Here is a 14400-nt window from a genome sequence, read left to right as displayed (position 1 = left end):
GCCGCCGCCGCTCCGTGTCCCCCGCCACCGCCGCCGCCGAGAGGGAGGGGGGAAGCCGAGCCGAGCTCCTCATCCCCCGCCGCCGCCGCCTCCACGTCACGCGTTGCTGCCGCCGACCCATGACCGTGATGAGACGGTGTGAAAGAGAGAGAGGAAGAGTGAGAGAGAGAAGAGATAATAGTGTATGACAGGTGGGTCCCACAATTTTTTTATAAAGAGAATGCTGACTGGACTGCCACATGTAAGCCACGTAGACCAAAACCACCGCGGATTGGGTCGAGGGGGGTAATTCGTCCGGTATTCATAGTTGGGGGTGAAGAATGCCTGGTTTTGTGGTTCTGGGGGCTAATTCGGACGACCGCGATAGTTCGGGGGGGGGAGGGTAATTCGTACTTTAGATATATACTACCTAGTACAAGGTAGAATATTGATCTTTGCTACCACTTACCACACACTTGGATGGATGATTTGGATTTGGCTTGACATGACATATATGTATGCTTGCGAGCAGCTCAGCATGGCCGTTCAGGTATGACCATCGGGCATGAGGATAAATCAAATCAATAAAGAATTCAGCAGGAGGTATATATTATAGATACATGAAGCAATTAGGTGGGGTATTGTGGAGATTATGGATACCCCATACCCACACGGCATGGTTATCGGACTGGTTATATGGGATAATTTATATCTATGAAATATGTAACGGATCATGACTTGGGTATTACGTTTCCCTGTATATTATGGAATGGCCTAAAGTCCTGGTTTGATAAGATTGTAAAGTAGATTTAGGAAACTAATACCGTATTGGTTAAGGTTTCTATCTTGTAATCCTACCCCCCCATCTTATATAAGGTGGGTAGGAGGCACTCTAGGGGGCACATGCCACAACCTGATCGTCAGATCAATACACATCCGGCGGATTCAAATCCCCAAACAGGAGTAGGGTATTACCTCTCATTGAGAGGGCCTGACCTGTCTAAATCTTTTGTCTCCGCATCCATCCACTTTTAGGTCTCGTGCGCTACCCCTTTTATTATTGCCAAATTCATGTTTTGACAGTTGGCGCGCCAGGTAGGTGTGCGTCGAGTTTTTCTGTCAAGAAGTGTGATAGAATCATCCTGAGTGTCGCCGGCATCATCCTCGCTTTGAGTTTCATGGATTCTGCCGCCGTCGACACCATCTTCTGATCAAAAATCAATCTACCAAAGAGACATCGGTCGAGATGCTGGGTGAACACGCCGGAAGGACTATGCTCAAGTTCTATTCATCTCGGATTCAATTTGATTTTTGACATCACCTATTCAAGATCATTAATCAGATACATGCCCTGTCATCGGAATCTGATCACTATCAAGCCAAGTCCCACACGACGGTTATACAGTGCAATTCAGCCGTCAGCAATTCAGTTCCTATCTTGGACGTGAATGTTCGACTGGCTTTGCATGTCGCTGTACATACAGGCAAGAGCCACATTAGTTTGGTTAAGTCTGTTTGGATCCATGCATATACATGCACATGCATGCAAGCAGGAGCACTTCATCAAGCACAAGCAATTTTTCAACCAGATCAGGTCAAGCTGTGCGGATAATACATGCTACAATCAGTTCGGACTTTGTCGCCATCGCCGAAAATACAAGTCTCATGAACGGTTGAGTCCGATTCATAAAAGGACACGTTTTCACAACTAGATTGCATGAGCATGGATTGGTCGGGTGATGCGTGGATGTATCTAGGGTTCGAGCTACAGGTAAATGTACCCGCACCAATTGCCTCCGTCGCCGCCAACTGGTCTACCCGCCTACACAGTTGGTTGGTCACACCATCGTTGTTAGGCATCTACATCTTCACCGCCGGCCGGCCTTTGCCGCTGCGGACTGGTGTTTCTGCCTCCACGGTTGGCCTATTATGCTGCTGTTGTTGGGCGTCTATGACTTCATTACCGGCCTGCCTCCGTCGCTGCCAACTGGTGTCCTCGCCTATACGGTTGGTTGGTCACACCACCGTTCATGGGCGTCCTCATCTTCACCGACCGGCTTGCCTTTTTGCCGCCGCCGACTGGTGTTTCTGCCTGCACGGTTGGCCTATTATGCCGCCGTTGTTGGGCGTCTACATCTTCACCGCCGGCTTGCCTTCGCCGCCGCGGACTAGTGTTTCTGCCTCCACGGTTGGCCTATTATGCCGCCGTTGTTGGGCGTCTACGACTTCACTACCGGCCTGCCTCCGTCGCCGCCGACTGGTGTCCTCGCCTATACGGTTGGTTGGTCACACCACCGTTCATGGGCGTCCTCGTCTTCACCGACCGGCTTGCCTTTGCCGCCGCTGACTGGTGTTTCTGCCTGCACGGTTGGCCTATTATGCCGCCGTTGTTGGGCGTCTACATCTTCACCGCTGGCTTGCCTTCGCCGCCGTCGACTGGTGTCTCCGCCTACACAGCTGGCCTATTATGCCGTCGTTATTGGGCATCTACGACTTCACCACCGGCCTGCCTCCGTCGCCGCCGACTGGTGTCCTTGCCTATACGGTTGGTTGGTCACACCACCGTTCATGGGCGTCCATGTCTTCACCGACCGGCTTGCCTTTGCCGCCGCCGACTGGTGTCTCTGCCAACACGGCTGGCCTATTATGCTACCGTTGCTAGGCGTCTACGTCTTCACCGACCGGCTTGCCTTTGCCGCCGCCGACTGGTGTCTCTGCCAACACGGCCGGCCTATTATGCCGTCGTTGGTGAGCATCTTCGCTTTCACCGTCGACCGCCTTCGTCGTCGCCGACTGGTGTCTTCATTGTTATTGATGGACGACTTTGTTCCCACATTGGCCACCTCTGCCATTACCAAGGGGAATATTACAAAGCTAAGTCATCATTAATTTTCTTTATACGATATTTTTCTTTTCCTCTGCCTCACTATATCAACTGGTTCGCCGTTGACTAGTGAGTCGGGGGCTACAGATGTTATATCATATTTTTCAACAATTTTCATAATATTTATCTTGATTGCTTGCGAAATAATCCGAGTAACAGTAAAGTGCCTATTAAGTTATGAAGTTCTATCTTCCTATGCTTTCCGTTTGGTTTATCAATGGATAGTTGCCTTTGGGCCGATTCCAAGCACCGGGGGCTCGTTGGATGGACCGAGTAACACAAGGTGCTAAGTATTACTCGGAATAAATCAAAAGCATAGAGATAAGATAATTTATTTTCTGCTCTTAACAATTGCAAAAGTACTCGAGTAGTAAACTCTGATCCGTGAAACTTTGTTCTATTAATGACGAACTCATGTCACTCGTATGCATGTCTGGGAAGCGCCTAGGCCGACTCCCGGTGCTTGGGGGCTATGACTAGTCGGGCAGAGTGTTTAAACGTAAGGAGTCATCTGCTCGGGGAAATCAAGATTGACGAGAGGAGAAATACATATTTATAAATATTTTAAAATACTTGAATTTTCCTCGAGTATTATATTTACATCAGATACTAGTCATCCTATATGTTTGTTTTGCAGGATCAAGATCCAGATTTGCATAAAAGGGATTCATGGCTTTAAGCTTATCTCCTACAGGAATGGATCAGTCAGAACATAACCACCGACTTGCCATCGTCGCCGCCGACTGGTGTCCTCGCCTATACGGTTGGGTGGCCACACCGCCGTTGTTGAGCGTCGTTGTCTTCACCGACTGGCCACCTCGTCCGCCACCGACTGGTGTTTTCGCCTATATGGTTGGTTGGTTACACCATCGTTGTTGGGCGTCTACGTCTTCACCGCCGGCTTGCCTTTGCTACCGCCGACTGGTGTCTCCGCCTGCACGGCTGGCCTATTATGCCGCCGTTGTAGGACGTCTACATCTTCTCCGACCGGCCACCTCGTATGACGCCAACTGTTGCTATCGTCTTCACGGCTGGCCACGTCGCAGCCACCGCAAATAGGCGTCATCACCTTCAACGCAAGCTGTCTACGTCTGCTGCCGACTGGTTTCTTCATTTCCATGGCTGTATGATTCTGCCAATGTTGATTGGCCTTATCGTCTTCACCGCCGGTCATCTCGTCTGCTTTTGACTAGTGCCCTTGCCTCTACGGTTGGTTTATACTGCTACCACTACTGATGGACGTCATCGTTTCGTTGCTGGCCGCCTTGTCTGACACCGACTGGCTTGTTCATCTCCATGGCTGCGCGCCTTCGTCATCATTGACTGGCGTCATCGTCATCATCGGTTTGCCTTCGCCGCCGCCCATGGTGTCTTCGCTTTCATGGTTGGTCTATTTTGCCGCCGTTCAAGGACGTCTTCGTTTTCGTCATCATTTTACTTCTTCCGTCGCCAACTGGTTATGCCGCTGCCGACTTGGTGGAGCGACTTCATCTTCATTATCTTTGGAACCGGCAAACTCTATTGCCTCAACTCCGCAAGTTTTGCTACTTCACCAACCACGACGTCTACAAGATCTTCAACATCTCGGCACGCACTTCCAGATTCGATGCCGTGCTATTCTACTACAACAAGTGGTTCTCCAATTTTCAAGAATTCTAGTCGGACATCTTCAACACGTATCTTCACTCAAGTAAAGTCTACTCGACGACAAGCTATAGTTCTCGACTCTATGTTTAGTTGTTTCCCAATTAACCAAAGAGTCGGGGGCTACACAAATACAAGACTCAAAATTCGACAGATGTTATGTCAACATGAAGCAATCAATTAACTAGCCAATGAGTCATTATCTTCGTCTTCGCTTCCGAGCAAGCTTTTTACTTTATCAACTTCAATTATTTCACTGACAATTTTGGCTTCTTCATGCCGCCTCAATCTACTCCAAATTTCTCAAAGTATCAAGTTCAAGAATTTAATCTATATGTTCGGGAGTTTGGAGTTATCAACCAATCAGCTCGGTTTGGACGAGTTGGACAATAGCATATACTTTTCTCCAAGTGAAGCATTTACAACAGCTATAACACTAAGTTCTGCAGTCATCTTCGTAAATCAAGAAGCGTTGCATCAGTTTTCTTTATGCACATGCTCGCATCAAGGAAACTACTCGAGCTTTGATATCTTCTCAACAGTTTGATGGATTATTGTCACTGACATCATTACCAGCACCTTTGCTTCATCGGCCCTGACATCTCCACTATTGCTAATGGATGACTATGTCTTCGCCGACTATTATTTCACCTTCACAGTTGACTTACTACGCAAACGCTGATGAACGTTTTCGTCATCATCATCGGCTGCTACACCGCTATTGACTGGATCACCAACATCGTCATCTTCATCAACATCATGTCAAGCCTGTTCAACATAGCCCACTCTACTGCTATTGATGGGCAACTTCGTCATCATATTTGATCATCTCTATTGCTGCCAATCGTCATTACCATCGGTTGCATTTGTCGTAATCGACTATTTTCTTCATCTTCATGATTGGTGGATTTCGCTATCACCGTTGATGCGCGTCTACATCTTCATCGTCGGCTTACTTTCATCGCCACCGACTGCTCTGTCGTTGTTGTTGGGCGCCTTCATCTTCACTGCTAGCTGACCTGACTGCTGCCGACTGGTTTCTACGCCTCCACGACTATGCGACTTCATCACCTTTGATTGGTGTCACTGTTTTTACTACCACTGACATCTTCCATCACCTCTGATGAGCAATATCATCTTCATGTTGGTCATTTCATTTCCATGCAGACTGCGTCAGCTATTGCCAATGGACAATTTTGACTATGGCAGAAGGACAAGCTATAAATGCTCAGGGGCTTATCAACTTCAACACAAGGATCATACCTTTAAGTTGGATTTTGTTCTGAGATTATTTTCTATGCTCGAAGACTGGACCAATCATTATTCCCCGTAAGGGCTATCAACCGAATACTTGCGCCAGTCAGGATTCAATTTTTATATCTATTTTGGAGTATCCCATAAGGGATAATCACTCAGATCAGAAGCTATTCATATGAGCTACACTTGGTCTATATCAACAGGAAGAATTATTACTCGGCGCATGTTATATGCGTCATCCTTTAAAGGGTGTCAAAGGCATATTTTTTGTCCTAGGCCTAATATGTCTACAGCCCATATTTTCAGGTGTGGCCTGTCACGTTCTTTTAGGGACTTAGGCACTTTTTGCTTAGGCCAAAGTGCGCGTGATCAAGTGCCCAATACCTTAAAATCCTTTTATACCACAGTTATTCAACTTTTTAGGAGTTGGTACAATGCATTTTAAAAGGTGCCCAACAGTGAAGTTTTTCATAGCTGCCCCGCTGACTTTTTTATATAGTTAAGGCGCTGTTTGGGTTTATATAGCAATTGATTGGATATAATATCATTGCTTTTTGCCACGTAAGTGTGCGTTTTTATTGACCAATTTTATGGCTTAGGCTGATTATATATTGTGGTCATTTTTCAGGCGATTGGTAAATCCTTTTTGAGTTTATTTACTCGGATTTTATACCACATATGCTGTGTATTTCCAGGTGTGGTGAAACCATGTGTCTTTTAGGGACTTAAGCACATTTGTTAAAGCAGTGTGCGCATTGTGTGTGCTCAATACTTTGGAAATTTCTTTATTCGCAGCATACAAGCTTCTTTTATAACTGTTTTGCTATATGAATTTTCCATGATGTACACAACTTTAGGTTGCTCGCATCATATTTTACAAAGCAGTCGGTATATCACTCGGATCATGTTGTTCCGGGATTCACGCCGCATATGCTATATATTAATATTAAGTCACTTGGTTGACTATAATTATTAAAAACCTTTCAGTTGGTTGGATTATTTATTCCTTGACTATATGCTTAGTTTGTTCAACTAACCACATAGTCGGGGGCTACACCTATTAGGTGCATCTAGTCGATGCACCTGACTTTATTTTTCAGCCCTCCACAGTCTTCTGATTTGGTAAAAGTACTCGGGAGATCATGGCGAAGATGATTGAAGCACTAGGCTTTGGAGTAATCTAGTCTGAGAGAAGATTATCTTTTTGACTGTGAAAGTCTCAGGGGCTACTGTGGAGATTATGGGTACCCCATACCCACACGGCATGGTTATCCGACTGGTTATAGGGGATAACTTATATCTATGAAATATGTAACGGATCATGACTTGGGTATTACGTTTCCATGTATATTATGGAACGGCCTAAAGTCCTGGTTTGATAAGATTGTAAAGTAGATTTAGGAAACTGATACCGTATTGGTTAAGGTTTCTATCTTGTAATCCCGCCCCCCATCTTATATAAGGTGGGCAGGAGGCCCTCTAGGAGGCACATGCCACAACCTGATCATCAGATCAATACACACCCGGCGGATTCAAATCCCCAAACAGGAGTAGGGTATTACTTCTTACTGAGAGGGCCTGAACCTGTCTAAATCTTTTGTCTCCGTATCCATCCACTTTTAGGTCTCGTGCGCTACCCCTTTTATTATTGCCGAATTCATGTTTCGACAGGTATTATACCTTGATTATCTTAATTTTTATAAGTGCCTGATTTCAGCGTACTCAAGGTAAAATTCAACGCGATTGGAGCAAACGACAACTGATTCTAGTGGTTTATTTGCTCCATCGGACTGTCGACCTACACGTGCATGATCATGTAACCAATATACAAAGAGGGAATTAGTGTTGCATGAGAAGTCTATTGCAAATGACGAATGATTAAACGTTATACGAAAATCAACAAGATTGTCATACTCATACATTTTAAAACGGAAGGAGTATGACGCAGTCTTACTCTTTGCGATCGGTTTGCCTCTCTCCTGCACGCTGCGTAATATATTTTCTAGAAGCAATTTGGAGGCCAAAAAGGGTCCTAGTTGACCCGATCGCGATATTGTCAGCCGCCGCTAGCATGCAGTGATCAAAGATCCTTGCCATTAATTAAGTACACAGTAGTACCTTTAATTGATTATATTATGGTTAAGACATCGAACGCACGTATACCTAATCAAGGTAAACACACACATAGACATCAATTAATTCTCTCCATGAGCATCTTTAAAAATTGGACCAATATATATTGAATCTTTAATCTTTATGTTGTGTTATTCTCCCTCATTTTCCAACTCATTTATCTTATTTTTCACATCCGTGCTTTCCAAAATGCTAAGTGATACATTTTTTTTAAAAAAATTCTACATGCAAATTGCTTTAAACAATCCTATCAATCTATTTTTAACCATTTTTAACTAATACTTAATTAATCATACATTAATAAACCAATATATTCTTCATGCAAGAAAGTGAAGTTCCAAACTCCACTCCCAAAAGCAGCATTGGATTAAGGTACGAAGTCATCTCATATAGATAAAAAGGAAGTGTTTTACATAAAACGAGATAGTATTAATGTATAATTAATTAGGTTTTAATTATTAAAAACTTAAAAGATATATTTATCTAATATTTTAGAGCAACTTCCGTATAGGAAATTTTTGTACTGAATGTACCATTTAGCAATTTGAAAAACGTGTTACAAATATCCAAATTTTCATTCAACCTTTGTAACAAAACCCAACCCTGAAGTCGGTAGTTGCATTAATTGCTGGATTATTCTCCTGTACGTCGTGCTCTGCCCGTTGTCGTCTTCACTTCGCTATCTCGTCTGCTAATTAATTAACGGATTTACTAATTAATTAAGCAACTCGATCTGGAAGATGCCTTCCTGCCCCACGACCCACGGGCCACGGTATTCAATCTGACCCACGACTCCGACAGACGGTATACACTAGCTACGACACATTCCATGGTACGTGATTAATCAGGTGGTTTATACTAAAAGGAGAAGGAGAAGAGGAAAGATGTTAAAATTCGCAGATAATTAATCAAGCACAATTTAGATGATGTGAAATCTGCAGCTCATTGTTGTCCAGTTCTCACTTTCGCTCGACGTGGCAAGACACAACGGATCCGAACAATAATCCACTAAACCCGCCAATTAACCATCCTGGGAACGACGAGCACCACACATATTCTTGGTCGTCGTGCAGAAAAGTACAGTGAAGGAAGAAAAAACACCAAAATACTTTTTCTTGCTAGTACGCAAGAAAAAGAACGGAAAGCAACACTTTAATGCAAGTGGTCAGTATTTGATTAGCTTATAGTATAAGTAATCTTTTTCTTTTGTCCCTTCTAACCAACTCTGCTCCTCCATTTCCAACACATCCTCGATCGATCCCCTTTCCCCTCGTGTGGGCTCTACATCGGAGGAATCGAGTATGGCTTTCTTTCTTTGACAAAAAGTAGAAAAAATAATCAGCCCCATCGTTTGGCCTAAACAGTCAAAGAATAAGTCAAAATTTAGATTTTTTTATTTGATTTTGAAATACTTTTAACGTAATTTTTGTTAATGTTGTCTTTTAAGTCGCTACTAACAAATCTACAAAAGTTTTACTTATAAATTAATTTTAATTTTTTAATAAGCCAAATAAGCCATTTTGGGTAAAATGGGCAACCGATGGGAGCCAATGCATATATAGGCGAGACAATGTCGGCAATCACTTTTAGATTATTCGGTTAGAAAAATTCGTAAACGGTATATCCACCCGTTGGACACGTGACGATGATGTCAACACATGTTCGGCAAAGAAAACAAAATCATTGCATTAGGATGCAATGATTTTCTAAGTTTAAACAAACCGTTGTTGTTGGCTGTTCGTAAGGCTTCATTGACCATCTATACGTCTATATTTTATTTTTCTTTATAACTTTAGCCGTCATTAGTCACACACTATTCTATTTTTTAGAGGGAGCTTATTAGATCTATGGTTAGTTCTTCTAATCTGGATAGAAGATCACTAGTTAAGACGTAAACGAGGAAAGCATATATAGCAGCGGTGGATACGTTTACAATAAATTATAAAATATTTGGTATTGAATGAAAAGTGATTATAATGTTGGTCTATTTGTAACTTTAATCCATATGCACAATCTAAAGTAAAATACACATTTAAAGCTTGTTTGGGAGTTTTGTTTTATTTCTCAGGTGTAAAATAAAAACACCTGTAGTTTGGTGTGGCCCAAAAATACCACTGAAAAAGAGCTGAACCCTACTCAGCTCTAGCAAGCAAGCATGATTTGCATAAAGGTCATAACTGATTTTTTTTAAAAAAAGAGTATAAACATTGTCATATACAGAAATTTTAATGAGAAACCAATTGAAACTACATCAAAATTATACACAGAACATGAAAATTATGGTCATCCAAACCCTTAAGAGTAGCTGACAGCAGAAACACACAAGAGATCGAGGCATATTTCATAAATTTGTGCACATAATCAACTGACCCCATTTCACAAGCACACAAGAAAAATCTCTCATGTGTTCTGTGCCCATTTCGCAACCTCGATATCTCGTGTTTCTGCTGTCAGCTACTCTGCGAAGTGGGGACAATCGGAGGTATATTTAGTGGGCTACGGGCCATCCAAGCACCACTTGTACATTAAAACCTAAAGGAATAAGTCTATCCTCCCTCCCTCATCACCCTTGATCAAATCGTCTCCCTCAGCCACAAAACCGGGTATAACACCTCCTCCATTTTTGAAAACAAGTGCAAATAGACTCTTTTGGTGGTTTGGGAAGCGGTTTATGCAAGTGGGGCCCACATGTCGGCGAGATATGAAAAAAAATACGGTGGGCCCACATATCAGGTCCTTTTTTTTTCTTCCCCACCTCTCCATCCTTCTTCTCTCCCTCTCTCTTCACAGGCAGCAGCAGGAGAGCACCGCAACGGCGCGGTGGATGATGAGTCGACGACGCAAACACCATGAATGCTATCGCTCGGAGCAGAGACGTGGAGGCGTCGTTCGCCGGGTTGCCGACTGGCGAGGATGACGATGACGACAACCTACTGTAGCACGGGTGAATCCCGTCGACGTATGGCGCCTCATCTGTGACCTCCACGAACCTCAGGTTCCAATGGAGCGTCGTCTCCCCCGCCATCGCTTTCCATAGTTGCGCGACGAAGCTGCCGGTGGAGAGGAATGAGAAGGTCATCGCCGAGGCCCCTGATCCAAACCGGGGGAGAGAGAAAGGTGTAAAAGGGCAATGACATGTGGGCCCCACCCGCTGACTCAACAAGTCAACCGTGATCAACCTGCCACGTCAGCAAAACTACTTTCCAAATCATCAAAGAGTCTATTTGCACCGTTTTTGAAGACGGAAGAGGCGTTATATCTGGTTTTGTGGCTGAGGGAGGTAATTTAGTTAGCAACAAGAGATAAGGGAGGCAAAGTGGACTTATTCCACACCTAAAAAAGATTTAGGCTGGTATTTTACATTGCTATTTGGCCACAAACAGGGCTTCCAAGTAGGCCCTTAATAATGATATTTTCACCGGCGCCTCCACTCCAATCTGTATGTACGGCACTGGAAAAAACGACAGAAAAAAAATAAAAAAAAAACCGGACCACGTCCACGTGTACGCGAAAAATCCACAAATAGTAGCGAACACATAGTACTGATCAACTTGTGGAGCTCGATCGATCGCTGTCCAGTTTCGCGCCACGTGGCAATTGGCAAAGATAGAGCGTATGACATCGGAGCAAGCAAACCACTCGCTAGGCTAGCTATCAACCTTAGCAGCCAGGAAGCTGGGATCGAGAAGCAAGGAGAGAGAGAGAGAGAGAGAGAGACAGCATGGAAGCGCCGCCGCCGGCAACGTCGAGCACCGTGTGCGTCACCGGCGCCGGCGGATTCCTCGCCTCGTGGCTGGTCAAGCTCCTCCTCTCCAAGGACCACTACGTCATCAACGGCACCGTGCGCGACCTCGGTAAGAAAACCTTCGATTTTATCTCTGTAAGAAATTTTCTGAAACGAAGGATCGCTACAAGTAGTACAAGATGATTGCAATAATTTTTTGAGCTATAAATTGAGAACGCCCATCTGAAGGCGCTGGAGAACGCCGGCGAGAGGCTGCGGCTGTTCAAGGCCGACGTGCTCGACTACGGCAGCGTCGCGGCGGCGATCGCCGGCTGCGGCGGCGATCGCCGGCTGCGACGGCGTCTTCCATGTCGCCAGCCCTGTCACCTCCGGCCGACCCACCAATCCTGAGGTCAGTAGCTTACACCATCCTGAACCTTTCAGACAAAATTACCTTTTCTTTCAGAAGTTTCAGTCAAAATTACTGTACTATACTAGTTTGGATTTGCTTCTAGTTCCAATGTAATCACTCCGATGACATATACTACTAGTACTGAACTAGGTTCACTTAGAAGCAAAAAGTGTTTTTAACTTTTAAGATGTGTAATAAAGTCCTACAAAAATTACTGTGATGCAGGTAGATATCATCGCTACGGCTGTAACTGGGACACTGAATGTGTTGAGAGCTAGCCACGAAGCAAAAGTGAAGCGAGTTGTGGTGGTTTCTTCAGTTGTCGCAGTGTTCAATAATCCCAACTGGCCAACGGGTGAGCCCTTCAACGAAGACAGCTGGTCAGATGAGGAGACCTGCAGGAAGAATGAGGTACTCCAGTAATCATGTTAAGTTGTTATTAAGAGTACTGATGAAGTAGTGTTATGTCGTCCTAATATTTTCTACTTTTGTAACATGCAATTTTTGGCATGTTGGGTTAGGTGGGCATATGCAATTTTTCCTATGCACTCTAGGAGAGAGAAACAGTCTGAATTGATTTTTAAAAAAAAATTAAAAAAGACTTTGTCTTGTCCTATGCACTCCACTTTATACAGATAAACAAGGGCACAATCTGAATTTTCTTTTCCTGATATTTGGTACAATATTTTTCCCTTTTTAGCAATGCGTGCATGGTTTGTTTACCAATCATAGAGACAATTTCCTTACCTTCAGTAATTCATGCTACTTCTTTGTCAAATGCACTAAAAATCAATTAATTATGCTGTTTCTGATAGGAGTGGTACCCCTATTACCTTTCCAAAACACTGGCAGAGCGTGAGGCTTTTGAGTACGCGGCAAAAACTGGGATGGACATTGTAACTATCTGTCCGGCGTTGATAATGGGTCCATTGGCCTACAGTACCTACAAGTATTGAAGTCTTCTTTCATATTATAAAAGGTGGATAGGAATTTTCTTATTTCAGTTTGCCTTTTACATTCAACAATAGTAGCGGATTTAGTTTAACTGAAAATTCCCGTATGATGTTGTGTTAGACAATAATAGCATGCATGATATCTCACCACTTGTTTCATATTTTTTCCTTTTCCAATATGAATCATGCAAAGAAATTGCTATAATATTTTCGTAGCTCAATAATTAAACATCAAGCTACTTTACTCTGTATAATAAGTGTTGCGTACTGAAATACCATACTGCTCTTATCGGTGGTGGAGCAAAAAAATATGCAAGCTAGGGCTGAATTTGACAATTTCAGTTAGAAATTATATACTTCCAAATTTTATTTACAATTCACTAAAGGATTTACTTGGAGTTTTGGAGCCAAGTATTGGACTCAAGGCCAAGTTGCCCCAAGCCTGGCTCCGCCCCTGTTTCTAATGCAGGAGACAACGAGACGGTTGGAAACAGACTCGAGACTCTGTTGGATGTTCGCGATGTTGCCGATGCTCTTCTTTTAGTCTATGAAAATTCAGGGGGATCTGAACGATACATATGCAGTTCAACTCCAAGAAAACTAAGTGATATAATAAACACGTCAAAGAGCTTATATCCAACTTTCAATTATCCCCAAAAGTAAGCCACTTCATCAGCAAGCTTAATTATTTTTGTGTTCCTTAGTACATGCCTGAAGTGTGATATATGCATTTTTGTTTATTCATCGCATATGTAGAGACTTATTGTGTTGTGTTCTTTTTATCGATTTTAGGTTTGTGGAAGTGGATGAGGAACAAAACACTAGGTTTAGTTCAGAGAAGCTTGAGAAGCTAGGTTGGACCTTCAGGCCCATGGAGGAAACCCTCAGGGATAGCTTTGAATCCTACATTGGTTTGGGGATTCTGACCTGAGCGTCCTACTGGGACAACCTTATGAAGATTCTGTAACCAGTAATAAACAATCAGCTGGAGATATAATTTCGTTAATGGAGGTACATGATTGAAGACTCAAACGTTCACCACAATTGTTTCAATGCTTAAGAACTCGTATGATGCAAAACCGTTAAATAATGTGATATCAGAATTGATTGTTTTCACAGAATATCATAATTGAACGCTCGTAGATGAGGTATGTACTGTGACTCCAGGGATCTGCTACTGGTTTCCGTCTCTTAGAACGTGTGTTAGGGGACGCATTCACGGAGGTGTGAGTGTGGTGTTGCGTGTGTAATGGTATGTGCGCGTGCATCTATCGTATAATATAAAAAGAAAAAATTATTAGCACATGACTTTGCTCAATCAACAATTTTTTTCCGGGATAATAGAAGGACGGCGACCAATTAAACTCAAATTGAGACAGAACACTATATTTTACAGTTTTATATGAATCAACAA

General features: G+C 43.4%; 1 pseudogene; it reads left to right on the top strand.

Annotated features, from left to right (window-relative positions):
* The first annotated feature begins 11618 nt into the window (after positions 1 to 11618).
* On the top strand, positions 11619 to 14018 carry LOC127782048 (cinnamoyl-CoA reductase 1-like; annotated as a pseudogene).
* The last annotated feature ends 382 nt before the right edge of the window (positions 14019 to 14400 follow it).

Source organism: Oryza glaberrima, chromosome 8 (assembly GCF_000147395.1).
Source record: "Oryza glaberrima chromosome 8, OglaRS2, whole genome shotgun sequence".
Classification (NCBI taxonomy): Eukaryota; Viridiplantae; Streptophyta; class Magnoliopsida; order Poales; family Poaceae; genus Oryza; species Oryza glaberrima.
This window is presented reverse-complemented; position numbering and strand designations above follow the sequence as displayed.